This window comes from Rhipicephalus sanguineus, chromosome 11 (genome assembly GCF_013339695.2).
Source record: "Rhipicephalus sanguineus isolate Rsan-2018 chromosome 11, BIME_Rsan_1.4, whole genome shotgun sequence".
Taxonomy (NCBI): Eukaryota; Metazoa; Arthropoda; class Arachnida; order Ixodida; family Ixodidae; genus Rhipicephalus; species Rhipicephalus sanguineus.
The window spans coordinates 73,741,091-73,766,664 of NC_051186.1; positions in this window are offsets into that span (position 1 = coordinate 73,741,091).

A 25,574-nucleotide genomic window follows, 5' to 3' on the forward strand; every position below is an offset into this window, starting at 1 on the left:
GAGCGCCATCTACTGAAAACTCCGAGATCTAGAGGTGGCTACCTACTACAACTATTACTGTATACTACAGAGGAGGGACACACCCACACCCAAAGGAGCTTCGCCCTAAAATTGTGTTTTTTAATATGTGCATGTGCCCTAGTGTTATGTCCTGGTTATTATTCCACTGTTCTTTAAGTCCTTAACATTGCCGAGAACTTTCGTGTTGTTTACTGATGATGAGCACGTGTACGTTAATGTCCTGTTCATCTGTTAATGACTACTGTTAATTTCCTGAGCCTGTATCGCACCACATTTGATCAAACTGTTGATTTTCGGAAGCGAGGACAATAAAACGAGACCAAAACATTTTCTGTTGAGTGCAATTCATTCTTTTGCTTTCTGGCACATGCTGGGCGACTGCAGTGTTCATAATGCATGATTGCAAATTGCGTACGTTCAAACGCGCATCGAACGCGCGGGGCAGAACGCGCAAGCGGCGGCAAAAAAAAGGGGAGTGGGGGAGGGACCCACGCAGCCCATGGCGCAGCCCACGAACGCAAACAAAACAACAAGAATAAAAAAACGCTGCGCGCGAGAGAGCTAGGCGAGGAGGTGCAAGGCGCGGCTGGTGCTAGCGTTGCTATGACGACGCATACTGGTACGCCGCCATTCTGCAGTTTCAGTGTCTGAACCCAGCCGCCTGGATAGTAAATGAAGGGATGTTTGGCGCTGCCAGCGCTGACGTCATTATTTAGGCGTCCTATGGGAGGTATACGGAGTAACACCCCCTCACTCTACGGCTCGTTCAAGCAAACGCAACGTCACCGTGTGCACAGCGGCCGTATCCTGCGCCTACTGAGGCACCTCTTCCAATTAACCAGTGTTCATATAGCGAATATGACGAATACAGTGGTGCCTGAAGTATTTAGTGCTACAAATAGTACCCTCTTATGACATTAAGGAAACTGATGCGGTCGCTGGGGCGAAGCACATCTATTTGACAAAAGTTCACTACCACGGCGATTTCATTTCGAAACGAGCGGAACGCAGGAATATCCCGTTTTTTTTTTAGTTCTGGCGCTCCTAAGAATCCCAAGTAATTAAAAGCAATTCAGAAACTCAAAATGTCGCACCGGATCTCCAACTTCGAAATTATGTGACAATAAACTTCGCAACTAGAATAAACAAACGCATGCTAATGCTGGTTTCACTTTATTAAAGGAGCGTCCGAGTCCTATGGGTCCTTATTTTTTAAGAACTTATGTAAATCCCAGGTAAGACCACGGTGCAAGAAATGTCCTCTGTAGCACGCGGTCTTTTAGTTGCATCGCACGCCTCCATGCATGAAGCCTTTCTTCCCTTACTGGCGGCATGAAGAGCGCGAACTTCTCTTTGCAAGGTTTGTAGCCACTTGCAAAAGGGCACACATCCCTTGCCCATTCTTCCGCAGCGCGAAAACACTTGGCCACTGCGACCTTTTCAAAAACGAACTCAAAAAGCAACGGCAGAAACAAGAAAAAGTGCACGCACTGCACGGCTAACGTAGAACGCGGAATGTGAAGGCCAAACTCCATATGCGCGGAAATGCACATGCACAGCGACGAGCGACATTATGAGCGAGGAGACGGACCGTTCGTGCGACGTGTCGAGTGGCCGCTTTAGCGCGAGAACTCGCTTTTTCAGATTTGGAAACCGTGGCCCACGTGCTGGAAGTGCTTTGCGGAATTTGCCAGTCCGGCGCGCCCTCTCTCGGCACGCGTAAAACGAGAACATAATCCGCCTCTCCCGAAAAGGCGCTCGCTCCGCGTCTATCGATCACCTTAAGCACTTCTTGCACCGTGGTATCGAGAAACTGGCGACTTTGTGCAAAGTGCAAACGTGCCAAATACACTTGAATGCGCGTGCTCTAGGCTGAGAGCACACTCCTACGGGTGAGCTTCGTAAGCCAAATAGAAATGGTGTTCTCATACGCACCACGCAAGTTGTTGCTATAAACATAACCAACATGAAACTATGATGTCCTCATTTCGTCTTGCGGGGCACAAATGTTTCGTCCCCTGTCACAACCATAGGGAGTGCACAACCATCACTGACCTGTAGGGCGTTCATCATGCAAATTCAGTAGCAAAGTAGCTCCGCTTGTAATCCTTCATCTGCTTCATCCACAGCGCGGTATCGAGGATGTGCTGCCGCTCCATGCACTATTCAGACCCCGTGGCCACCAACATACTGAATAAACGTAGCTGGGTACAATACCCGCCGGGGCAACACTGCGGGACTAACAGCGCGGCACAAAAAATAGATACGGTCCGCCACGATTTCATACAAGGTCTACGGAGGCGCGTACGGAAGCGCACATGCCGCCTTGCTAGACAGCAAGGCGTGCTTCGTAACCATGGCAACGCTGCTATTGAGCCCAGCGGAATTCATTTCTAAGACGTGATTTCCTGCACACATTTCTCCCAGCATGCGGCCTGGGCAGCGATTCTCTTCAGTTGTTTCCTTTCTCGATGCACGTGTCGGGCCAGGACCAGCCAAGTTCCGCCGAGCTCTGCTCTTTCCATGCCTCGCGCGACTCAGCTCAAGCTGTGGAAGTTTTCTTATGAATAGTCATGAATATTGTCACGTGAGGTTTCTTCGCAGTGTTTCCTGCCTTCACGCTGAAGACAGTGTTCTATTCCCGCACCCCTCTCCTTTCGTCAGGATCCCTGCCGGGATCCTGGTTTTTATTTTTTGCATTCATCGGGTCAACGCTGCAGACATCGGTTTTTACCAACGTCTCTAATCGCCGTTCTTTGGTAGATATAAACTATCAATCACCTCTGGCGCATACTTGTACACCACGGCCCGTGGTAAACGAGTGTGTGCCACGCGTGTCGGGAGGAAAGGGATAGACAACATCCCCGACAGGATTTTCACGTTATTCATGTCATGACCAGACAGTCATATTGGTCAAGTTGTCTAGCCCTTCATATCGGTCAACTTGTCTAGCCATCAAATGCTAATTTTGGTCTACACCAAGTTAAGGAGGCGATCACGAGAGCACCAAGATGTAGGCGGCTAGATAGATAGATAGATAGATAGATAGATAGATAGATAGATAGATAGATAGATAGATAGATAGATAGATAGATAGATAGATAGATAGATAGATAGATAGATAGATAGATAGATAGATAGATAGATAGATAGATAGATAGATAGATAGATAGATAGAAACGTGAATAAACCTCTGAGGTGTAGTTTATAATGCAACGCACGCATTATAAACTACACCTCAGAGGTTTATTCACAAGGCTCATCGTTTCCTAAGCACGTTTCCAGAAAAAGAAGACGATGTAAAAGGTGAATATAACATTGTTTTCAGAGTGACGTGTTTTCATAAAGAGCGCATGTGTGAGTGAAGGAAAGGTTTTCGCTCCAACGTAAAATGGAAATTCCAGATACGCATTCACGAAGGTCAATCCACGTGTATGAGCTTAGCGCGTCAGCGCCTGTGATTACTCATGACCAAAAGGTTTGTTGATTTATGGGTTCTAGCGTGCTAGAGAGACTCAGCCTACGAGAGACGTCGTAGTGGAGGGCTCCGCAGAAGTTCGGCCAACTGTGGCTCTAAAAGGTGCACTAACACCGCGCAGTGCACGGGCCTCAAACATGTTGCCTCCATTCAGGTGCTACCACCGTTGGTGGGGTCTAATCCACGTCGTTTGAAACAAGAACTGAGCACCATGACCACTGAGCCATTGCTGCAGCTACTTCTAATTTGTTCTAAAGTACGTCTTGAAGTTAACATGTCGTTTGCAGAGGACAAGGTATCGAATGCCTTGTACAAGCAATGCGCAAAATGGCGTTCGGAGTGGTTTTACCGGTTACTCACGCCGTTCTTCAGAGAAGGTGCCATGCTGCATGGCTGGAAAACTGCTAGAAATAAACCCATTCAAAAATATAGAGACAACAAATTTCGCAAAAATTTCCATCTCATAACGTTCACTTCTACATCATGGTAAATACGGGAAAGATCTCGACACCATTCGACTCTGTGAATGTGGGTGATAAGGAGCTAACGGCCAATGAATGTCCGTTGGGAGTTGCTAAGCGATGGCTTAGCATAGAGTTCTATTGTAGGGTGTTGCGTGTCTACCTTGTTTCAGATTTCTCTGTCTTACAAATGCTTTATTTATTGGCATTTTTACGTCAATCGCTGTGCTCAATGCTCTCTCGTGGACGTAGAATAATAGGAATAAATGAGTGCAGAAAAATTTATATAATAAAGAAGTATATTTATTATCATTTCTCTTTAGAGATACCTTCACGTGAATGCATCAAGAATTTAGTACCCGGAACTAATTATAAACTTCGCACAAAAATTCTCGAATCTCATAACACGCTATACGCAACTTAGTATTAATAGGTTAAAACGATCGGGGCAGTCGATGAGCTATGACGTTAAATCAATAATACGCAGATCCCACACCTTGTGGAGTCGGTTTGATGCGAACAAGACAGTGAGTAGTTGCATGCTTGATCTTTTTGCTTTGGGTCAAGCGTTACGAAGTGGACCGACGTGTGTTTGTAAGTGTTGTAGTGTGCACATCGTGGGATTATAAGGTACTTGTTTATCCAAGGCAGTTTCCAGATCTAGCGTGGCCCTGTGGTGCAATGCCTCACTGCCACACAGTATGCTAGTGTTCGATTTCCTCTGGGATCGTGATATTTTTCTTTGCATTCGTGGGGTGAACGCTGCCGACGTCGGTTTTTCTTTACCCGCCGCGATTTAAATTACCAATGTTTGTTCTCGCCGTTCCTGGAAAGATTTCAACTGTGGGTCACTAGTGGCGCATACTCGCTTACCGAAGCCATGGTATACGGGTATGTGCCACATGTGTCTGGAGGAAATGGTTAGAGGACGTGCATGACAGCGTTTTCGCGTTATTAATGTCACGACCAGACAGTCTTATTAATCCAATCCGCTTACCCTCGCATGCTATGTTTGGTCTACGCCTAGCTAAAGAGGCGAGTACTAGAGCATTCAGATGTAGGCAGCTAGATAGAGAGATACATTGATACATAGACAGAAGCGTTCTAAGTGTCTCGAGTTCACTAATAAACCATTTGCGTTTAAACATTCGCGCATCTCCCGACACTAAAGAATCCCCGGCGATTCATGCTTGGCGTACGAGCACAAACACGTATTTTGGTCATGACTTGAGGAATCGTTTTAACTTATTGAACAAGTTTCGGGCGGCCAAGCACTCGGGAACTGTGGCGAGCAATTGCGCGTCAATAAGGAGGCAAGCACAGGAGAACGCCGCGAACTAGATACACTGAGCGCCCAGACGTAGGCGGCTAGATAGATAGATAGATAGATAGATAGATAGATAGATAGATAGATAGATAGATAGATAGATAGATAGATAGATAGATAGATAGATAGATAGATAGATAGATAGATAGATAGATAGATAGATAGATAGATAGATAGATAGATAGATAGATAGATAGATAGATAGATAGATAGATAGAAACACTCAAAGTGCCAAAGGTTCACTTAGAAGTGCTTCGCATTTAAAATTGATGAAGGGTCACAGCAGGTAAAGTTCAATGCGCGCATAATAAACAACACCTCAGAGGTTTTGTGACCAGGCTCACCGTTTGCTAAGGACGTTTCCGGAAAAAAAGTTCACAGTTTCGCCGCAAAGGCGAAGCAATGAATGCGATAGAAAGAAAAGTCGCCCGTCTGCCCCCCGGCAGGAACTACCGTGCGAGCAGACAGCGGAAGGGCAAGGTTCTCCCTGCGCAAATATTAAAAGAAGCGAGTGAGCGGGCCAAGGACTTTTAAATGCGCCCGTTGCGCTCCTCGCCCCATCTCGCTGGTAATGAAGAAACGCTTAGAAGCGCCTGCCGTATCTGAGTACTGCCACGCTTGAGAAACATCGGCCTCCCGGCAGCAGCTGCCGCGTGAGCAGACAGCGGTAGGACAAGGTATCGAATGCCTTCTTTAAGGTATACGCAAAATGGTGTTCGGAATGGTTTTACCGCGTACTCACGTCGTCCTTCAGAGGAGGTGCCGTGCTGCATGGCTGGAAGTCTGCTCGAAATAAACCGATTAAAATATATGGGGACAACAAATTCCGCAAAAAGTTTCATCTCATAACGTCCATTTCTACACCATGGTGAATTCCGGAAAAATTTCGGCACCATTCCACTCTGTGAAGGTGGGTGACCAAGGAGCTAACGGGCAATGAATCTCCTTTGGGTGTTGCTAAGGGATGGCTAGCACAAAGTTCCATTGTAGGGTGTGGTGTGCCTAAAAGTTGGTTCTTGGAGCGGTGTCGGCACGGCGTTAAATATGCTCCCATTCGACAGCATATTAAACGGACCAGTCAATGGCGCATCGCGCGACCACCTCACACTTGCTCGGCATCAAATTTTCTCTAAGCCGGAATTTTCCCGGTGCTTAGAATTCTTCCTGTCAGTGTTGCACGTCCTACAGAGTGTGTAATTCCTGGAGGACGGGTTTTAGGCAAATGCCTATTTTGTTCCTTGCGCTTCTATCGCGCCACTTTGATCTATAAGTAAGAATTAGAGGTTCAGAAGGGCTTATAGTGCTTATAAATGCCCATTTTTGGCGTTTGTGCCTAAATGCTTATAAATGCCTCTAAATGCCTATTTTCAAACTTAGCACTTACATAACATTATTTAGCTTCAAGTGTCCTTCCCGGGAGTAAACGGATGAAGGAAGTTTTTTGTCACAACAATTCTGAAGACATTCTGAGCAAAGTTGCACCCTCGCGTTGTTATGAACTGTTAGTGCAAAGGTCAGCCATGGAGGATGATGGTCTGATGCGTGGTCTCTAAAGGCAGGTAGAGGGGAGGCACAGCAAAAGTAAGTGAAAGCGGGTAGGTACAGTACAAAGTATAGTGAGAGCTGGCGGAACGAGATGAGCGCGGGGAAAGAACGCTGTTTTCAACGTCAAGGCAGGCAACACTAAGGGGGGAGCGCCATGTAAAACATTCAAGACTATTCATAACAAACTTAGCGCAGCTTGAACTGAGTCCTGCAATGACACGTGCATGGAGGGAGGAAAGAACTGAGGAGAGGCGCTGCCCAGTCCGCGCAATGGGAGAGAAGTGTGGATGAAATGACGTCTTAGAAATGAAATCCGCTGGGCTCAATGGCGGCGTTGCCGTGGTTACGAAGCACGCCTTGCTGTCTAGCAAAGACGGCATGTGCGCTTCCGTACGCGCTTCGGTAGACCTTGTACGAAATCGTGGTGGACCGTATCTATTCTTTTTGCCGCGTTGTTATCTCCGCACTGTTGTCTCGGTGGGTATTGTGCCGAGCTACTTTTATAAAGCCTGTTGTTAGCCAACGGGTCTGAACAGTGCGTGGATGGACAGCACATCTTCGATACCGTGCAGTAGATGATGGAGATGAAGGATTTGAAGCGGAGATACTTTGCTACATAATTTGCACGATGAACACCTTACAGGTCAGTGATGGTTGTGCACTGCTTGTGCTTGTGACAGGGGACGAAACATTTGTGCCCTGCAACACGAAATGGGGACATCATCATGATGATGATGATGATGCAAACTTTATTGGAGTCCAGAGAAGACGCAGGGGAGACCCCGCGCCAGCCGGCTAGTCCCACGTAGGGACCGCCAAGCCGAGCTTGGCTGCCCGTTCACGGGCACTCCACGACCAAACCCTGTGGACATCATAGTTTCGTGTTCGATATGTTTACAGCAACAGTTCGCTTGTGCGTATGAGAAAACCATTTCTGCTTTGGTTACGACGCTCGCTCGTAGGGGTGTGCTCTCAGTATAGAGCACACCCCTACGTAAGTGTAAAAAGCACGTCTGTACTGTGCACAAAGTCGCCAGTTGCTCGATACCGAGGCCGGTGGTCTTTTACGTGCAGCAGGGCAACGGGGTGCGGCTGCCGCGCGAGAGAAAAGAAATCTTACCACGGGAGCCGGCGTATGGCCGATTGTATCTGTACAGTGCGAAAATAAAAGGCGTATAAACCTCGACACAGCTTGTGTCAGCGTATCTAGTTCGCGGCGTTCTCCTGTGCTTGCCTCCTTATCCTCGCACTGTTGCTCGCCACATATTGCCGGTGCTCGGCCGCCCGAAATTAGTTTAGTAAGTTAAAGAGATTCATCGTGCCATGACCAAAATACGTGCTTGTGCTCGTACGCCAAGGACGAATCGCCGAGCATTCTTTAGTGTCGTGAGATAAGCAGATTTTAACCACTGCGCTTTTCTAAGTGAAGCAGAGGCACTTTGAGCGTTTCTGTCTATCTTTTTATCTATCTGTCTAGCCGCCTACGTCTGTGTGCTCGCGTACTCGCCCGCCTTGCTTGTGCGGACTAAAATTAGCATAAGAGGGTAAGAGAATCTGACGAATATGACTCTCTGGTCACGACATGAATAACGTGAAAATGCCGTCACCTACGTCGTCAAACGCTTTCACACAGACACGTGTGGTGCATAGCCGTACACCACTGGCCAACGTGAGCGGGTATGCGCCACAGGTGATTGGCAGTTTAAATCGTCCTAGGAACGGTGAGAAGAGGCATTGGTAATATGCCTGTAAACAAAAACTCACATCGGCAGCATTGACCCGACAGATGCAAAGAGTAAAAATCAAGGATTCCAGCAGGAATGGACCCCAAGCATTCTGCGCGGTAGTGAGGTATTGTACCACAGAGCTACGCCACGTCTTAAAACTGCTTTGGGGAAGACATAATATCGGTGCAGCGTTTGACCGTCCGATTAGATTGACATGCCTAGGCTAGCGAGATCACTAGACGCTCCCTCTTAGCTTTTTTCCTTCCTCCATGGTTTTCAGCAGCGGCGAACGGGCGCGGCCATATTTGAACACGAGATCGGGTTGACATGATTGGCCTTGCGTTGCAGGACAACGAATCAGCCGTACAGTTCTATGCGTGGTCGACAACGCGGAAAGCACCGGTTATTTCAGGACACCAATCGAGAGCGGCAGGGTTGACAACACAAAGGTTTGGCCCACACTTCAACGAATGTGTATATGAACCAATACTTGGAATTTTGACAGTGTATGTGCTCGCAACGGACGGCCCTGGCAGTCGATAATATTGCATGCGCGTCATTCGTTCGCCCCGAACGAGTCAGGCTGAAAAAGATTCTTGTGCCCGCTTCGAGTCAGTTCGCTCATCCCTATAATATTTTATTTATTTATGCTACCTATAAAGGCTCTCACGGGGAGGGAACTACATTTGGGGCGGGATACAATCATATTTAATAAGCGCGATATGCAGTAAACACTACGTCAGCAATACAAAGTGCACCAATAAAAAACGGCAATCAAAATATAAGGCATAACACGAACAGAAGAGAATAACAAAATAAAAATGAAGAAAGCAAGCTCTGGGTTCCATTGTACATGCGATCATGAGTACCTTGAGCCATCGATCATGGAAGGTATATTTCATTATAGAGGTGATCAAAGGAGTAAACACTTCTCATGAATTGTTTGCTCCTCTGGGTATTTTGTGGTGTCTTTGTGAGAACTCCGACGCTTTACAACCGCTGTCTTAATCCGGGCATGTTGGTATTGTCACTTCTAATAGGTGTCCTGTCATGGCGCTGTTTTTCAATTTTATCACAACTGTGGCCCCTTTGCAAAGCAAGAGTGATAGTACGGAGAGAAATGTACGTGTCGCCCATTTATTCTGTTAGGCTCAAAAAGTGTAAGAAAATATGGCGATAAATAATATCATCAATTTGATAAGGAAAAGCAATCGAGTGTACAACACATGTAAACGAACATAAAGTGGTCAACAGTACAATAGCTCAATCCAGACAACTTGCGAAAACAAAATGGAAGTTCATACTGCGAAGGATCAGTACTTTTCACTACTCAACGACAGTATCAAAACGAATCCAGTGTTTTTTTTAATACGTGGTAGATTGCGCATCTGACTGAACAGGATTTGGTGAAATTGCTCAAAATTATCAGGTTTAATTTATTTATACATGCAAGCCATATTGTTTTAAGGATGCCTATCGTCTGTATTTCTATTTAAAGCGGGATTCCCGAAAAGATGTGACATGGCTGAGGATCCTGTGAAGGCTGATACATTAATGGCGCCTCTTGAACTCAGTTCAGCGAACAGCAGGCCACTTGTTGACGTTCGATGAGCTTGACATTAGCGTTCTATGTGGCACATTTAGTTTCATTACTCAGAAAACAGGAGAGTCTGAGTGTAAAGAATAAATGTTTTAATCGCTAGAATCAGGCCAACGGCCAAAGGACAAAGGGATGCAGGTGTCTACGTCAAAAGAATTAGCGAATAAGCGAAAGAGTAAGGGCGCACATATTGAACGTGGATTCGCATCTGACGATCCAGTCTCAAGAAAGATGAACACACTTGTAATTGCTGGGATGCTTCTACTTCTGCACGCATGCGGTGTGCAGTCCGGTGGAGGGCAGCCCAGTCAGCCCGCAAAGAAAGCGACGACCACGACTACGAAGCGCAGTCCATTCGCCGTGCACAGTGTCCTCAGGGTAGTATATTTCTACATTTATATGTTGCGGAAGGAACATCAAATAGAAATTATTTGCAATGCCGATTTTAGTTGAAATTCAAGTACATTTCTTTATTGCCCGTTAGTAATAGCAGAAATGGCACAGTAGTAAACAACAACAACTTGGAGGCAATGTGGTGCCATGTGTAAGGCGTACAAGTTCCATTTCACTGTATTGTGAAGTATAGCGCAATTTCTGCTAAAATGAACCAATTATACCTGCTGCACAACAACGGTACGCATCATGAACGAAGGCTAAACTGGTAGACAAAAACATAATATTAACTCTTTTCGAACTTACTTGAACCAGTTCGTCTTTGTTTGCAAGTACAGTGTAGTGATTCCTGAAGAGCAGCGCAACAAAATATGGCGAAGTTTCACATTATGAACGCGCGTTATATGCCTACGTATGCGTGCTATGCCCCTTTCGTTCAATATGCGCAGATTTTGCGTTTATTCAGCCTAAAGAAAGTCATCGAGGAGGACTCTAGACGAGCCAGGGCTGCGCCTTCTGGTGGTTCTTTAGCTCGTGCGCGGCGACCGCTTAGGATCCGGTCGACTAAAGCTTTCACTTAACGTTTTCAGTTGAGGATTCATCTGGTCATGGGCATTTGGCGAGCAAAGATATTCAGTAAGCATTGCAATGTAGAGCTATCAAATATCGGGATTCAGAAGCCAGCTCTTACGTTGCGTGCTTCTTCATCTGTAACGTTTTATCGCTGTTCTTTACTAATTTTTTTCGCTGATTCATGCAAACAATGCGCGTGCTTCCTTGAAGGAAGATGTTTTGCGTGCGCTTTTAGATATTCCTGCATAAGACAAAGACTCAAAACGTTGTGAATAAGCCTAAGAATTACCATACAGTGATGATAAGCGGCAGCGTGCTCAGGCTCAACGGTACCCAGTGTCATATGAACTGCTTCAGAAGTTTTATTCAGTCAGCATTTTACATCGCGAGACACTGCACATTCTACCACTCTCCTCTGTCGGAAAAAAACAGCGTTCCCATTGCCTCCCAGTGCATTTCGGCGGAATGGGTGGTACTGGGAATACTGTAAAGTGTGGCTCACTGTTTTACAGCGTACTCAAGGCACTCAATGCACTGTATGGTGTCTACCCGCGCACTGTTGAGCACATAATCTATGGTATATTTTCGAAGTAATATTGTATTCTGTGCCAACACTTATCAAGTTTACAGATTATAATTAGGCGACGAACGTACGTACACGCTAAAAGGGCAATCTATAGAACGCGCGCACTTTCTGTGAAGCTTGTGATCGAGCGCCGTTGATTTAGTTCGCATAACTGATTTGAAAGAGCATATCATTCGCAACACAAAATTACATTAGTATTTGTCTCATAATCAACATCAATCCACTATAGCAGTCAGTCGTTCTATGTGGGCTCGTAACGCTAAAATCCGTATGTCACTGGCAGCACTTAGCCGCTGTGAAGGAAGGTTTGTTAACAAGGCTCAACATCCGGAATTTTACCTTCTGATATGTGTTGTCCAATAAGCAAATATGACATCGTTCATTTCTTCGAAATACAATATCCGCGCTTTTTACAGCGAACGTCGCGCCCGGAGTGTGCAGCTATAACCCTAATGGTATGTTCGGCTATAGAGTGAAGCACTACGGCAGTAGTACGCCTCAAGTAAACAAGGAGGACAGACTTATGTCCCAGCGGGTCAAGAAAACTGAAGTGTTCATTGCGCATTTGAGAAGTACACCGTTTACTACGTAGAAATGGCTAACCGCTTAGGGAGCCAGTGCGAATGCCGCACACATCATCCATTACGCTAATGTGTGTTACTGCAGAACGTGTCAGATGGACGTTGTAATCCTGGGCAGCACATAACAAAAATGAACTATCTGCTGTTTGGTTATCGCGCCACGCAGGCACTAAAATCTGCGTTTCTAAACATGGAAACAAAATGACGGGCAAAGGCAAATGGTTACCACATGAGTAAAAGAAGTGTAGGTCTCTCGAAGTGTGTTGCACCGGTAACATGTCTGAATCAGAATGTGAAATGCGTCGGGGTGTTGGGTTCGAATTCCATGCGGGCGTTCTTCTTCTTTTTATGGCGATAACAATTATATGGACACTCTCGACGGGTTTTTGTGGTCACTGTCGCCTTAATGTCCCATATAAAGTTCAAATCGATAACATCCCCGCGCATCGTATGTTCTACCGCGGGTAAAAACTCCCAAGCGGGGCAACGAACGAGGTTGAAGCAGAGATAAAACAAACCGGCCCATGTCCATCGCTCGGAGGTTGCTCGGAGGTAAGAGACGCGAGGGGGGGGGGGTCGCTCGAGAATCATAATCGTACTTTAATTCTAGGGGCGCGGTCGCGATCGCTGGCTCACGCGCTATCTTGGCAGCCGTCAGCGGGCGGCTCGCATACCCTTCCACGTGCCGTGCTCTCAACGTATAGAGACTGTGCGGAAAGGGAATCTCTCCCTGCAACAGCTGTATTCTTTTACACCAGCACTTTAGAGTTACACGAGATCGGAATCAAAAAAGTTAGCTGCCAGCCTCACATCGTATAACATAACAATTTGTTGCTATGGCATTCATTGCTTCGCCCTTCCGGTAAAACTGCGACTATTTTCAAGCGATCGCGGTCTTGTTTTGTCAGGGTGCTCATTTTTTAGCCATGATTACAATCTGCGAATGATCAACATTCTCAAAACCAAGTTAAAGCCCTAGTTCCACCTATAACGCGTGCGCCAGTGTGCCGCGCACCAGCGACCACTGTGCCATTCTCCAGCGCCACTCTGGTCCCATAATCATGCAGGATAATAGGACAGCGCAAATCGGTTTTCCAGTAGGGTCCACAGGCATTTTTAACGTTATAGCGTTAAATAGCTCGTTTCTCAAGAATTACGGTGTCGGCGTCAGCGTCATCCCAGGCCTTCTGCGTGACAAGCAGGTGTTCTATCTGAGAGCCACGCCTTTGCTCAGATCTGTTTCTGAAAAAATAACCAAATACGAATGCCATGCAACGCGTGGAGATTCCTTAAAGTATGTAATATTGCGTGGCATAAGTGTTGAATCGACCAAGCATCAAAACATGTGAAGTGCGCAAACGTTTGGTGGTTCAATGTCCCACTAATAAAGAGCGCCCAGCCCTAATAATCACATCAGCAGCCGAAACAGCAAAAAAGAATTGGGCAGCCGCACTGGGGCGCACGTTGCCTCACAGGCGTGTAGTGGGTATTTCGCCAATTCAGTAAAGGAAGAATTATGGCGTAGTGGGCACTTGGCAGCTGTGCTTGCAGTCGGCATTCTTGGGCAGTTTTAAACGGCCAATGTTACTCGCGCGGACGTTTGTTTCTTTGTGTCTTTGTTGACGCGCCGGGGGCCGGATTAAGCCGGATTAAGCTACCGCGTTATAATCTTGAGGCAAGGCTCAAGCGTCCTCCAAGTTTGAGAATTAAAGCTTTGTGAGATCACAACAGTACCGGAGTAGTCCGCCGCCGCCGCCGACGGTGTCCGTAGCCGCTATCACGAGAAAAAGGAAAAACTGAACTAAATAAATATTCACGATCGGATGGTATTTGAACCCGGGTCCTCTGCGTGGCAGTTGATTATTCTACCACAAAGCTACGCTGGTGTTTTTTTTTTTCTTTATTACAAAGCCACGCTGATGCTTGGAACTCCTTTCCAAAAACAACCTATATAGGTGTCATGCCGGGCAAGGAATTGCGTTAAATATGTAATGTAGCGTGGTAGAAGTACAAAAAAACAACGAGGGGTCAAACAGTGCTAATTGTGCAACGAGCACGTGGATTAAAGCTTCCTACCCACTGCAAAGTGCTCAACCATAATTACTGATCGTCATCAGCCACATGCAGCATCAACAAAGTGCACACAATGCCTAGCAGATGAGCGGCGTGTACGTTGCTTATCGCGCAAAGACGAATATGGCATACTGGATGCATCCCTACGTCACAAAACATATGATTTGCGGCGCAGTGGATATCTTTCATGTGTACTTGTATTAGTTTTGCCAAGAGAGTTCCTAACGGGCTCTAGAAAGGCCGCTCTTCAAGCTTTCGCTGTGACTGTGCTGCGTGTTCAGCGCAGGCCTGGCGCTTTTTTAACGCGATAGAGTTGAAGAGCTTATTTTGCAACAATTTCGGTGTCGGCGTCGGCGTCGTTGGTTGTGAACAGAAAATCGTCGTCTTGTCCGTGACCGAAGAAATCGAGAAAGATGAAAAAATAAATATAAAAAATGTTAGCGTTGAGTGAGAATAAAAAAACAGGTTGTCTGCGTGGCAAGCACGTGTTATACCACAGAGCCACGCTTTTGCTTGGAACTGCTTCGGAAAAGCATTATATGATTGTCATGTCGAGGATGAAGTCGCCTTAATGCATGTAATGTTGCGTGGCAGAAGTGTAGAATTACAAAGCGCTCAGACATATTTAGTCATCATCAGCTGGAAAATCATAATGAAAGTGAGTAGTTGCGTAGGTTCGCGTGTTGCTCTACGGACGCTGCTCCGATACGCCCCTCGCCGAAAAGGAAGTGGTGTCTCCCGTTCTTCGAACAAGGCGCCGAAGGGCTGCCTGCCTGCTGAACGCCATTCAAACACTTGAATTGTTCTCCCGAGACGGGAAGCGAGGCGCCATGCAGTCCAACATACCGATGTTCGACGAGTCAACCGTAATGGTTTCCTGTCGCGACTTCTTCTTTGATGAGACAGCGGCGTCAGCGTGGATGACAACCAGTCCCGCAAATTGAGTGGTAAGGTGCTTCAGAGCGGCGGACCTTTTGTTGCGCCCGGCTGTCCGAGCGTGTGACCCATCGCCCTACGGCCTTCCCATAACAAGGAAGAACGCCGTGGTGCCACAGGTGCAGAGTGGTGTGGCCACGCCCCAGTCAAGGACGTTGACCTGGGCGGGTGTGGGCGGCACCCTCATTAGTGCTGTGTGTGACGTGATTGGACCGTCCCAACTATGATATATTCCCCCTTCTATTGAACTGGGGAAAAGAGACCCTTTAAAACGGGCCCCCGCGGGCTCAGTCGGCACGAAATCGTCGTCATGTAGAAACGAAATACTCGCCATGTAAATCAAACCTCTGTTAAGTTTGCCTTCCTCCAGCCTCTTCCTCCGGAGTCTCTTGTGCCTGCAAGGGCCGGTCGCAACAACGCATAGCGGGTCCTTCGCTGACTCGCAAAAGGAAGAATTATGGGTGGAGTAGGCACTGAACAACGGTACATGCGGCAGGCGTTCTAGGATAGTTTTAAACGGCCAATGTTACGGGAGCAGTCGTCCTTTTCCTTATGGCCCACTCCCGCTAGCGGTACGGCAGCTCGCCGTTTGCCGTTCTCAGGCTGCCGTGCGCAAACGGTTTCGTTCAGGCACGTCAGCCGTTCTTTACCGTTTGCGGAATAGGTCCGAGACCCATTTTCCTGCCATGCTCCGGCTGCCGGAGAGCGACGTGGCCAATCAGCGACGGAGGAGCGGTTGCCATTAATTGCGCAAAGAGTGGGTGCAGACGGCGCGGCTTTCTGCCTCGTCTGCGTCTGCCGCGGGACGCTTCGAGCTGCTTGCTTTTTGCTCCGCGTTTTTCAAGCTAGAAGTGCGGATGTCGTCCGTGTCGTTGCCAGACACGGTTCCAGCAGTCAATAGAGCGTTTTAGTCTGTCCGGCATTAAAGAAACCGTCGCGTTTAACCAAATAAAGTGTCGCCAAGCTGGCGCCAGGTGAAAGGGCGCCAGCTAAGGAGTATTAGACACAACCAACAAAGGCATAATCTATGTCCTCCGAGATTTTGGAAGCGCCCATCTAAACTTGATAAGCCTACAGCATCGATTATTTGACTACGCCTCTTATTTGACTACGCCTCTTATAAGCCTACGCCTCTTATTTGACTACGCCTAGCTTAAGGACGTGGATCTAAAGCAAATGGAAGCATCAGTTCGGAGCTGACAAGTTACACAACGCACAGAGGCCACTTGATTGATTTGACGTGAAACAACTGTTTTCGGCAGTTCGGCCATCTTTTTTGGAGGCATGATCGCCTTGCCGCCGAAGTTTGCCGTGCACGTTGGACAGCTCCCTCCGGGGCCGCGACGGTCGACGTTGTACGCCACCGCGCTGTTGCGGCAGGCTTGCGGCTATAGCGTGGACGGGCCTTTACGGCACGGTTGAGGCATGCACCGAGAAGCGAAGCGATGCTAGCAATGGAGAATGCGATGCGCACTGGGCCCGAATTCGCTATCAAGTTCTACTCTTGAAAGCGAAGCTCTAGCGCCCTCCAAGTTTTTAACCGTGCAATGGGCCACGCGTATCGCCACTGCGCAGCACGTAGCGCCATCTAGAGACTGCCGGTCTGCGTAGTTTTTAAGTAGTCACGAACCAAATCTGGCATACCTGGGTCCGAAACCCACTCGACTCTGGTTAATTTTTTTTCGTTGTTTGCGGTAGCTGTTACGGACACCGGTGGCGGGCAACTACACCAACAAGATCGGCTGTTGTGATCTCATAACAGCTTTCACTGTAAAACGACTGAAAGCCATGTATTGAGCTTGCCAAGGTTAATTCATATCGGTCGCGAGAGTTGGAACGAAAAGCAGTCATCAAGGCGCGCCGTACGATTGAAGCGCGACTAAGTGAGGTGGGGACATATAACGAAAAAAAATCACACCATATCCACGAAGTGAATTATGATTGAGGAGCTGGCACGGAGATAATCGGGTTTTGCCTGAGTTATCACCATCAAGACTCCCGAAGAATAAGAGGAAGAAGACTTCTCTTTCGCGCGAGCGTGCGCATGCTACAGTTGGCTATGCTATATGTAGTTTTGTCTGCGTGAATGTCATCATCGAGGTGCTCGAAGAACATGAGCAAGAAGACTTCTCTTTTTTTTATTTTTTTTATTTATTGAAACCCTCAGAGCCAAAGGCATTAAAGAGGGGAGTGGTTACAAATAAGAAAACAAACGACAGAAGAACAAAAAGCAGCTAGAACATTACAGTAAAAGGCATGTAGTTATACAGTTTTAGCTATACAGTTTTAGCTAAATTAACAAAGACAGCTAACGTTTTCACAGACAAATGATAAACAATAATAAATAGTGGACTAAGGTTGCAAAACATCTAGAAAAAAAAGAAATCAAGTCCTGGGTGGCTAACAAGCACTCATGTTGCAAAAGCACACAAGATAAAAATGAGGAGAATTAGTTTATACAATATTAGTTAAAGCGGCTTTAAACAAGTGATTATCATGAATTGATATAATGGCATCGGGAAGGTGGTTCCATTCAATGGATGATCGAATAATAAATGACTGAAAGAAGCTTTTTGTGTGACACGTTTCAAGGCCAACCTTGTGACGATGGTCGATTCGAGGTGATATGTATTGCGGCTGTGAAATGAGTTCGTTACGGAGAGTTGGATGGTGGAATAGTTTGTGAAAAAGAACCAGACGCGTGACTTTACGACGGGAAGATAGTGATGCAAGTGAAAGATTGTTTTTCATAGCAGATACACTTGCAGTTCGATTGTAGTTACATAAGATGAAGCGAGCTGAATTATTTTGCACGAGTTCTAATGAAGATATCAATTTGTCAGTAGTAGTATCCCAAATAGCGCATGCATATTCTAATTTAGGTCGTACAAGGGTAGTATAAAGAAGCTTTTTTAGAGATGAAGGTGCAGTAGAAAAGTTCCGGCGTAAATAGCCTAGCCTAGGGTTCGGTTAGCATTCCGAATTACGTAGTCGATATGAGTGTTCCAAGATAAGTTAGTTGTTATATGTACACCTAGATATTTATAAGAGTCAACAAATTCAAGGGGAACGTTATGAAGGTAAGAAGTGTGCATGCTGTTAGTTGAACGGGACACACGCATGACTTTACATTTAGTGACGTTTAGTTCCATTAACCAATTTTCACACCAGTTAGTTACGGCAGTTAGATCAGACTGAAGATGGGTATGATCGTCAATACTGGTTATTTCACGAAATATAACACAGTCGTCAGCAAATAAATGAATGTTAGATGATAGCGAGGCAGATAGGTCGTTAATATAAATAAGGAACAAAAGAGGTCTGAGTACTGAACCTTGGGGCACACCGGAAGTTACATTTTGAAGTGTTGAATTGTGGCCGTTAGCGGTTACAAATTGGGTACGGTTAGATAGGAATCATTCAATCCATCTAAGAATGTTAGTATCCAGGTTTAGCAGACTTAATTTGTAGATTAAATGTTTATGAGAGACCTTATCAAATGCTTTGGCGAAGTCTAAATAAATGCAATCGGCAAATGATGAACGATCAAGAATGCGATGCAGTTTATGAGTGAAGAGAGCGAGCTGAGATTCACATGAGAAAGTTTTTCTAAATCCATGTTGGGCTGGTGTGAAAAATGCATTGGAGTCGAGAAAGTTAACAAGTTGTTTGAAAATGATATGTTCGAGAAGTTTGCAGCTAGTGCTTAAGAGTGAGATGGGACGATAATTAGCAGCTAAATTTTTATTGCCTGGCTTATGAAGTGGAACAACCTTCCCGATTTTCCATTGTGTGGGCAGAGTAGATGTATCCAGTGATTGCTGAAAGAGTTTAGTTAGGATAATAGAACTAACATCTTTGGTATTTTTTAGAAATTTTGAGTTAACAGAATCGTAACCAGGCGATAAGTGATGGTGCAAAGAATCAATTAGCTTCCCAACACCGTCCATGTCAACAGTCACTGGGGGCATAACAACATAATCGTATTGGTGAGTAGGCGGTAGGCGATCATTGCTAGAGGCAGAAAAGTTTTTTGCAAATGAGTTGTTAAGAGCTGCAGCGCATTGATCAATTGGTATACAAGTGCCTGATGAGTCTTCCAGAGTTATATGTTCATAGCGTGAGGGATTTATTACACTCCAAAACTTTTTGACGTTGTTCTTTAGCATAGAAGGAAGTACATTGGATAGAAAGTTAGATTTAGCATATTTTAGAGCTGTTATGTAGGTATCGAACGCAGCTTTATACGCAGACCAGCGTGCATTAGTAGGCATGAGATTTGCGGAGCGATATAGGCGTTTTTTGCGGTTAGATAGGCGCTTTAAATGAGCATCGTACCATGGCGCATTATAATGGGAGGTGATGGTGCGAGTTGGAATGTATTTTTCAGTCAATTCCTGAACATTAGCGGCAAACATGTCCCAGTTGTGCTGAACCGATCGATTTTCAAAATTTAGTAGGAAAGTATCAAGGAATGCAGTTAATTCGTCGTTTATTGCAGTGAAGTTTGCTTTTTTGTAAACATGTATAATTTTCTTGAGTTTCTTCGGTCTTGGTGTTGAAACGTTAATGGAAAATGCTAGGATGCAATGATCGCTTACGCCAGGTAGGTGCGTGATCTCAGAGATAATGTCAGGGTGGGATGTCAAGATCAGGTCAAGGGTGTTTGCAGTGTTAGATGATTCACGTGTCGGTTTAGATACGAGCTGCGACAAGGAAAAAACGGAGCACAAATCTAAAAAATCACCAGCTGTTGATGAAAAAGGAGCGTGCAAAGGAGTATGATTGTCCCATGTTATGTTTGGAAGATTAAAATCGCCCATAAGTAGAATTGGTGATGAAGGAAAACGCGTACGCACAAGGTTAATACTATCATGCAGCTCCGTAAAAAATGTAGATGATGCAGAGGGTGAGCGACAGCATACGCCTAGGACAAATTTTTTGTGGTCAAGTGTTATAGAAGCCCATATTATCTCGATTTCGCGCGATATGCGCCTGTAGCGGTCGCCTGTGGAACTAAGGTTACGCTTACGACGCGGGACGTTGCCCCAGCTTAGGAACCTGGCGAGCCAGCTCCTAAAACAACGGAATATTACCGCATTTTTTTGTCCGAACACCAAAAATTACCGGGGGGGGGGGGGGGGGGGGGTCGCAGGCAGTTTGCTATATGGGCGTGTGTTTAGTTCAGCGCATTGTCGGGTCAACGAGGCATCGCTCACTTTTGCGTAGTGGTTTCGTGCGTACCTTCCCTAGGGTATTTATATGCTGATCTGTTGTTTGCTGGCGTGACAGTTGAGAGAACCTAAACAAGCTCACAGAATATGTAGATAATCGCTCTTGTGACTGCATACTGCTTTCGCTGGCGCACGGCCAGTGTGCCCTGGCCTTTAGTGATGCTGAATGCGGCCCGCTAAACGAAGACACACTGTGCTGTATGAATGCCGAAGTGACACCAGTGATACTTTGAAGGTTCCTGTCTCGCTCCAGTGGTTTTCTTTGATTGGGCTACGTGAGTTTTCGAACTGTTGTGCTGTTGCGCTCGTGAGCCGTTCAATCATTTTTTACAGCGAAAGCTGTTATGAGATCACAACAAGGGCCGTTCTTGGCGCCGTAGTTGTCAGCCGCCGCCGCCGTTGTCCGTAGCCACTATCGCTCGAAGTTACAAAAAAAACGAAATAAGAAAAAAATTCCAGGATGGAACGAGGTTCGAACCCGGGCCCTCTGCGTGGAAGCCCAGTGTCCTACCTCGGAGCCATGCCGGTGCTTGAAACTGCGCTGCAAAAAGACCGTATGAAGGCTTCATGTCGCGAAGGAACCACATTAACACATGCAGTGTAGCGTGGTAGAAGAATAAAATAACAACCAAGCTTCAGACAATGCGAATTTTGTAACCAGGCGTCACACAATGCGAATAGCGCAACGAGTGGGTTGTTGAATGCTTCCAACCCATTACAAAGGGCTCTCCCATAATTCTTCATAGTCATCAGCCGCAGCATCAACAAAGTGCACATCATCAGCCTGTCTACGCCCACTGCAGGGCAAAGGCCTCTCCCATGTTCCGCCAATCAACCCGGTCCTGTGCTTTCTGTTGCCACGTTATACCTACAAACTTCTTAATCTCATCTACCCACCTAATTTTCTGTCTTCCCCTCACGGGGGATTCTGTGCATTCACGGGGGATTCTGTGCATTCCCCTCACGGGGGATTCTGTGATTTAAGGCATTCTGTCCACAAAGTGCACAGAATGCCTTAAAGGTGTTTAGCGGGTACCACGATTCTATGCAGAATGACGAAAAATGAAATAGTGGCTGCTTCCCCATTTCAAAAAAATTATGATCATATATAGCGTAGTGGGTTCCTCGCAAGTGCACTTCTATAGGTTGCCAAGGAAGCCCATAAGGCTCCCATGATGCATTTCCTCAGGGTCTCAATAAAGTTCTTTCCCTGTCTCTCTCTTTCTCACCTTGGCCTATGTTATATAGCGTGGTGGGAGAGTAAAATAAGGACGGGCGTCACACGATGTGAATTGTGGGTCGTTTAGAGCTTCCAACCCATTACAAATGGCTCAGCCATTATTCTTTATCGTCATCAACCGTCCTATCAACAAACTGCGCGTAATGCCTTAAATTTGGTAGCTCGTTTCTCCGAAGAATGACGAATCATGTCGTGGTGGGTGCTTCCCAACTTCACAAAAATTATGATTTGTGACGTAGTGGGTACGTTGCTACTTTACTTGCATTAGTAGCCACAATAGAGTATATAACGGGCTCTAGAAATACCACTCTCCTAGCTTTCGCTGTGACTGTGCTGCGCTTTGCGCGCAGGCCTAGCGTTTTTTTTTTTTGCGCTATGTTTCCCCAGCTAATCATGAATGCAGTATTGGTGCTAGAAAAATTCTGAGGTACGTTCTCATCAGCCTCGTCTAACAGCGACCCAAGCAACCTATGCAACCGATTTATTGATAAGATGCATTGAACCGTACTATACCTGCATTCCTATATGCCAAGATTTCTATAAAAAATTATTTGTCACAGCTCCTGAAGGTATTTTATAGCAGCATGATTAGGCCAAACCATTAAAAGTGGACGAAATATTGTCATTCTTCTTTTTTTCAGTTTATGAACTATAGTGATGGAATATGGAGTGTAAATTCTAGTAGAAACCACTCAGTTTGGTGCAGGGTGGACAGGACGGCCAACATTACTGGCAACAGAATTTACTTTAACCGTTCTTATGTCAACGGCAGTGGAGAGTAAGTATTTTATGTGAATTTTAGTGTTGTTTACTGAACGATATTCCTTTAAAACTTCAGAAGGATGGATGATCCATATCAAGGAGACGCCGAGGTAAATTTTACGGATATCATGCGTGTAGGACCTCAAGGTACGTTACGATGTGCAAGGAACAAATGTGTGTGCGTGACGTCGACACGCTGTTATACCTCAGTAGCTCGTGCAAAATATCGTTGTTTGGGCTAAATGTCTCGAACTTGCGCTAATGGTCTCTACTAGTCGCTTCTGTGAAAGACCAGACCCCTAAGCTCTCATTTTAACGCACTCTTTTCTTTTTAGCCGCTTCCTTGCGTGCAGGTACTTTTTTAAAATCAGAACAAGAAACACTATAACTGTAATTATATTTATTGATAATTATAATTATAGCGTGAAACATTATGGCCCTGAGAAGGGCGAAAAAGTGGGGAGGCCAATAACAGTCTGTTTTCAGTCAAAGCAAGATTTGGGCGGCAAATGAAATAAAAAAAAAAAGTCACCACTCATGCAGCTTCTTGCCCCCAAGTCGAATAAGGTAGGCATATTGATGAACATGTCTTCCACGTAGGGCTGTTTCTTGCTTTTCGCAGCTTCTTCATAAATGCAATCGGCTCTTTTTGAATGGTCATAAGCCATCAAAACTTCCCGTAATTATTATATGTGGTCATTTGTTCAACACGTATTTAAAGCTGAAGGCAAAGTCTAATAAAAATGCCTTGCTACAATATTTTCTGCTACTGAATTAATTTTACTCGAAGATATGTTGGTACTTGATCACATGTAGCTGCACAGGTCATTATTATTATGCCTGGTGTTATAAAAAAAGTTTAACGAAGGGGAGCGGTATTGTGGCTGGCATGGATTCTCCGCTTTGTAAGTTTAGCTGAAGACACAGGGGCTTCCTTTTGTGTGATGTAAACGTTTTTTGTTGTTGTTGTTGTTGCAAAAGAACCATGTATGGTAAAAAGTGTCATGGCATTAGTATTGAAATCCGAGTGCTTGTATTTTCCAGCGGGGTATATAAATGCTAAATGTAGATTCCACGTGGCAGCATATAGGGAAAAAAATATATTACCGGTAAATGATGTAATATATCTTTGATGAATATTTCTGACGATAAGACAGTGTGTAATGACCCTAAAATTTGCCGATGAAGGAATTATAGCTAAGCCATGTTTACAGAGCACAATAGTGCCTCACAAAGTTCTTTGAACGCAATGGCTCCGTGTTAGCTGTTTTAGAAATACTAATAATACTGCTGCTAATATTAATAATACCCATTCGATTATTGATCTATTGAATGTGCCAAGGAACAAGCGTTCGGTCTTCGCGCTGGCTCACGCAAAAAATATTTACTCATAATAAACAATACAATAAAGACAGTCTACTGCCGAATATATATAAAAAAAGAAACATGTAAGAACACAATTTAGGACAACAGCGAAAAATACACTAACACAGCACGATAAATATAGAAAGTCAATGACAAAGAAAATTACGTACAAAAATGCCAGGGCAGGGTGAAAGACAGAGGAGAACAGAAGTTGCGCAATATGCGACACTACGTTTAAGGGCTCAGGCACAACCCGTCGGGCTTGGTGAAAAATATACTGGAGAACTCAGGCACCATTGTGGACAGCTCGGCCAAATTTTGCAGTCATGCGGGGCAAGAAGAGTTTAGAAGCGAATCGCGGAGTTGCCATTCTCTGAAGCGCAATCTTTTCATGCTATTTCATGCTTTTCATGCATTCTTTTCTGTGCTTGCACTCTTCGGAGCTGCAGCTGGCGCCTGCTTTTTGGCGTCGCACAACGGATAGTTTGCTATAGGCCTGTAGCCGGCATAAATCAAGAGCGGTGTTTGGATCAGACGCCCTTCTTGTGACGGGGTTCCGCGACGTGCCGGCATAGCGCTCCATAGTCTGCTTAACCCTTTCAGCCCTGGATTTTTTATTTTGGTCGGATACTTTTTTGTGGCTGTTTTCCTAATAATTAGGACCTCAGAAGACCACCAACGAAAGATTGAGCCAGTCGTGCAAGTAATAATGGATATATAGAAATGACATCAAATTAGGTCATCAGGGCTCAGCGGTCGCGAAATAAAAAAAAAAGATTTCTGTTTTCTTGTTGTTCACTAGAGTACACAAAATGTGAACCACGTGTCATTTTTCAGTGTGTTACTGATTGAAACAGCTTCGGTACGTCGACCGGAAATGGCACTTGCCCGCCTCAGTTACCCACCTCGGCGTCACCCATTACTTCGCTCAAGCTTCTTCTTTGCGGCTCCCCGCTCCGCAAGCACGCCACAATTTTGGTGGCAGTCGCAGTGGGGATCATTTAAGAAATAACCCTCAAAGATATAGCAGTTTTGGTTTAGTTTCTGAGGTGCTAGGAGAAATGTTATGTGGTGTCGTCAATTGACGACGCCAGGGCCGAAGGGTTTAAATTACACAGCGCAAGCGCGTGATCGTTTTTATTCAAGCGCGCTCGAGGTCATGAGGCCATCTGGCGTAGTTGCTCTCCCCCGAGCCATCCCTCTCTGTGTAGCTTCCAACGTGTTTGTCGGGAGGAGAGAACAGAGAAAGCGCTTAGAGGGCGCGCCAAATCCCTGTAACTCCGGTTGTTCTTGGAGTATTGGATAAGCTTTTGCGGAAATCAATTCTTCAAGCAATCAACACCGATATTGATGTCATTCGAATAGGAGCTCAGAACTTCTTTTAAAAAAGCTGAAAGCTGGGAGAAGAACAATGACTATGATAAACTTTTGCGGCAATCAATTCGTAAATCAATAAATTAATAACAATAATATCTGGGGTTTAACGTCCCAAAACCACCATATGATTATGAGAGACGCCGTAGTGGAGGGCTCCGGAAATTTCGACCACCTGGGGTTCTTTAACGTGCACCTAAATCTAAGCACACGGGCCTCAAACATTTTCGCCTCCATCGAAAATGCAGCCGCCGCGGCCGGGATTCGATCCCGCGACCTTCGGGTCAGCAGTCGAGCG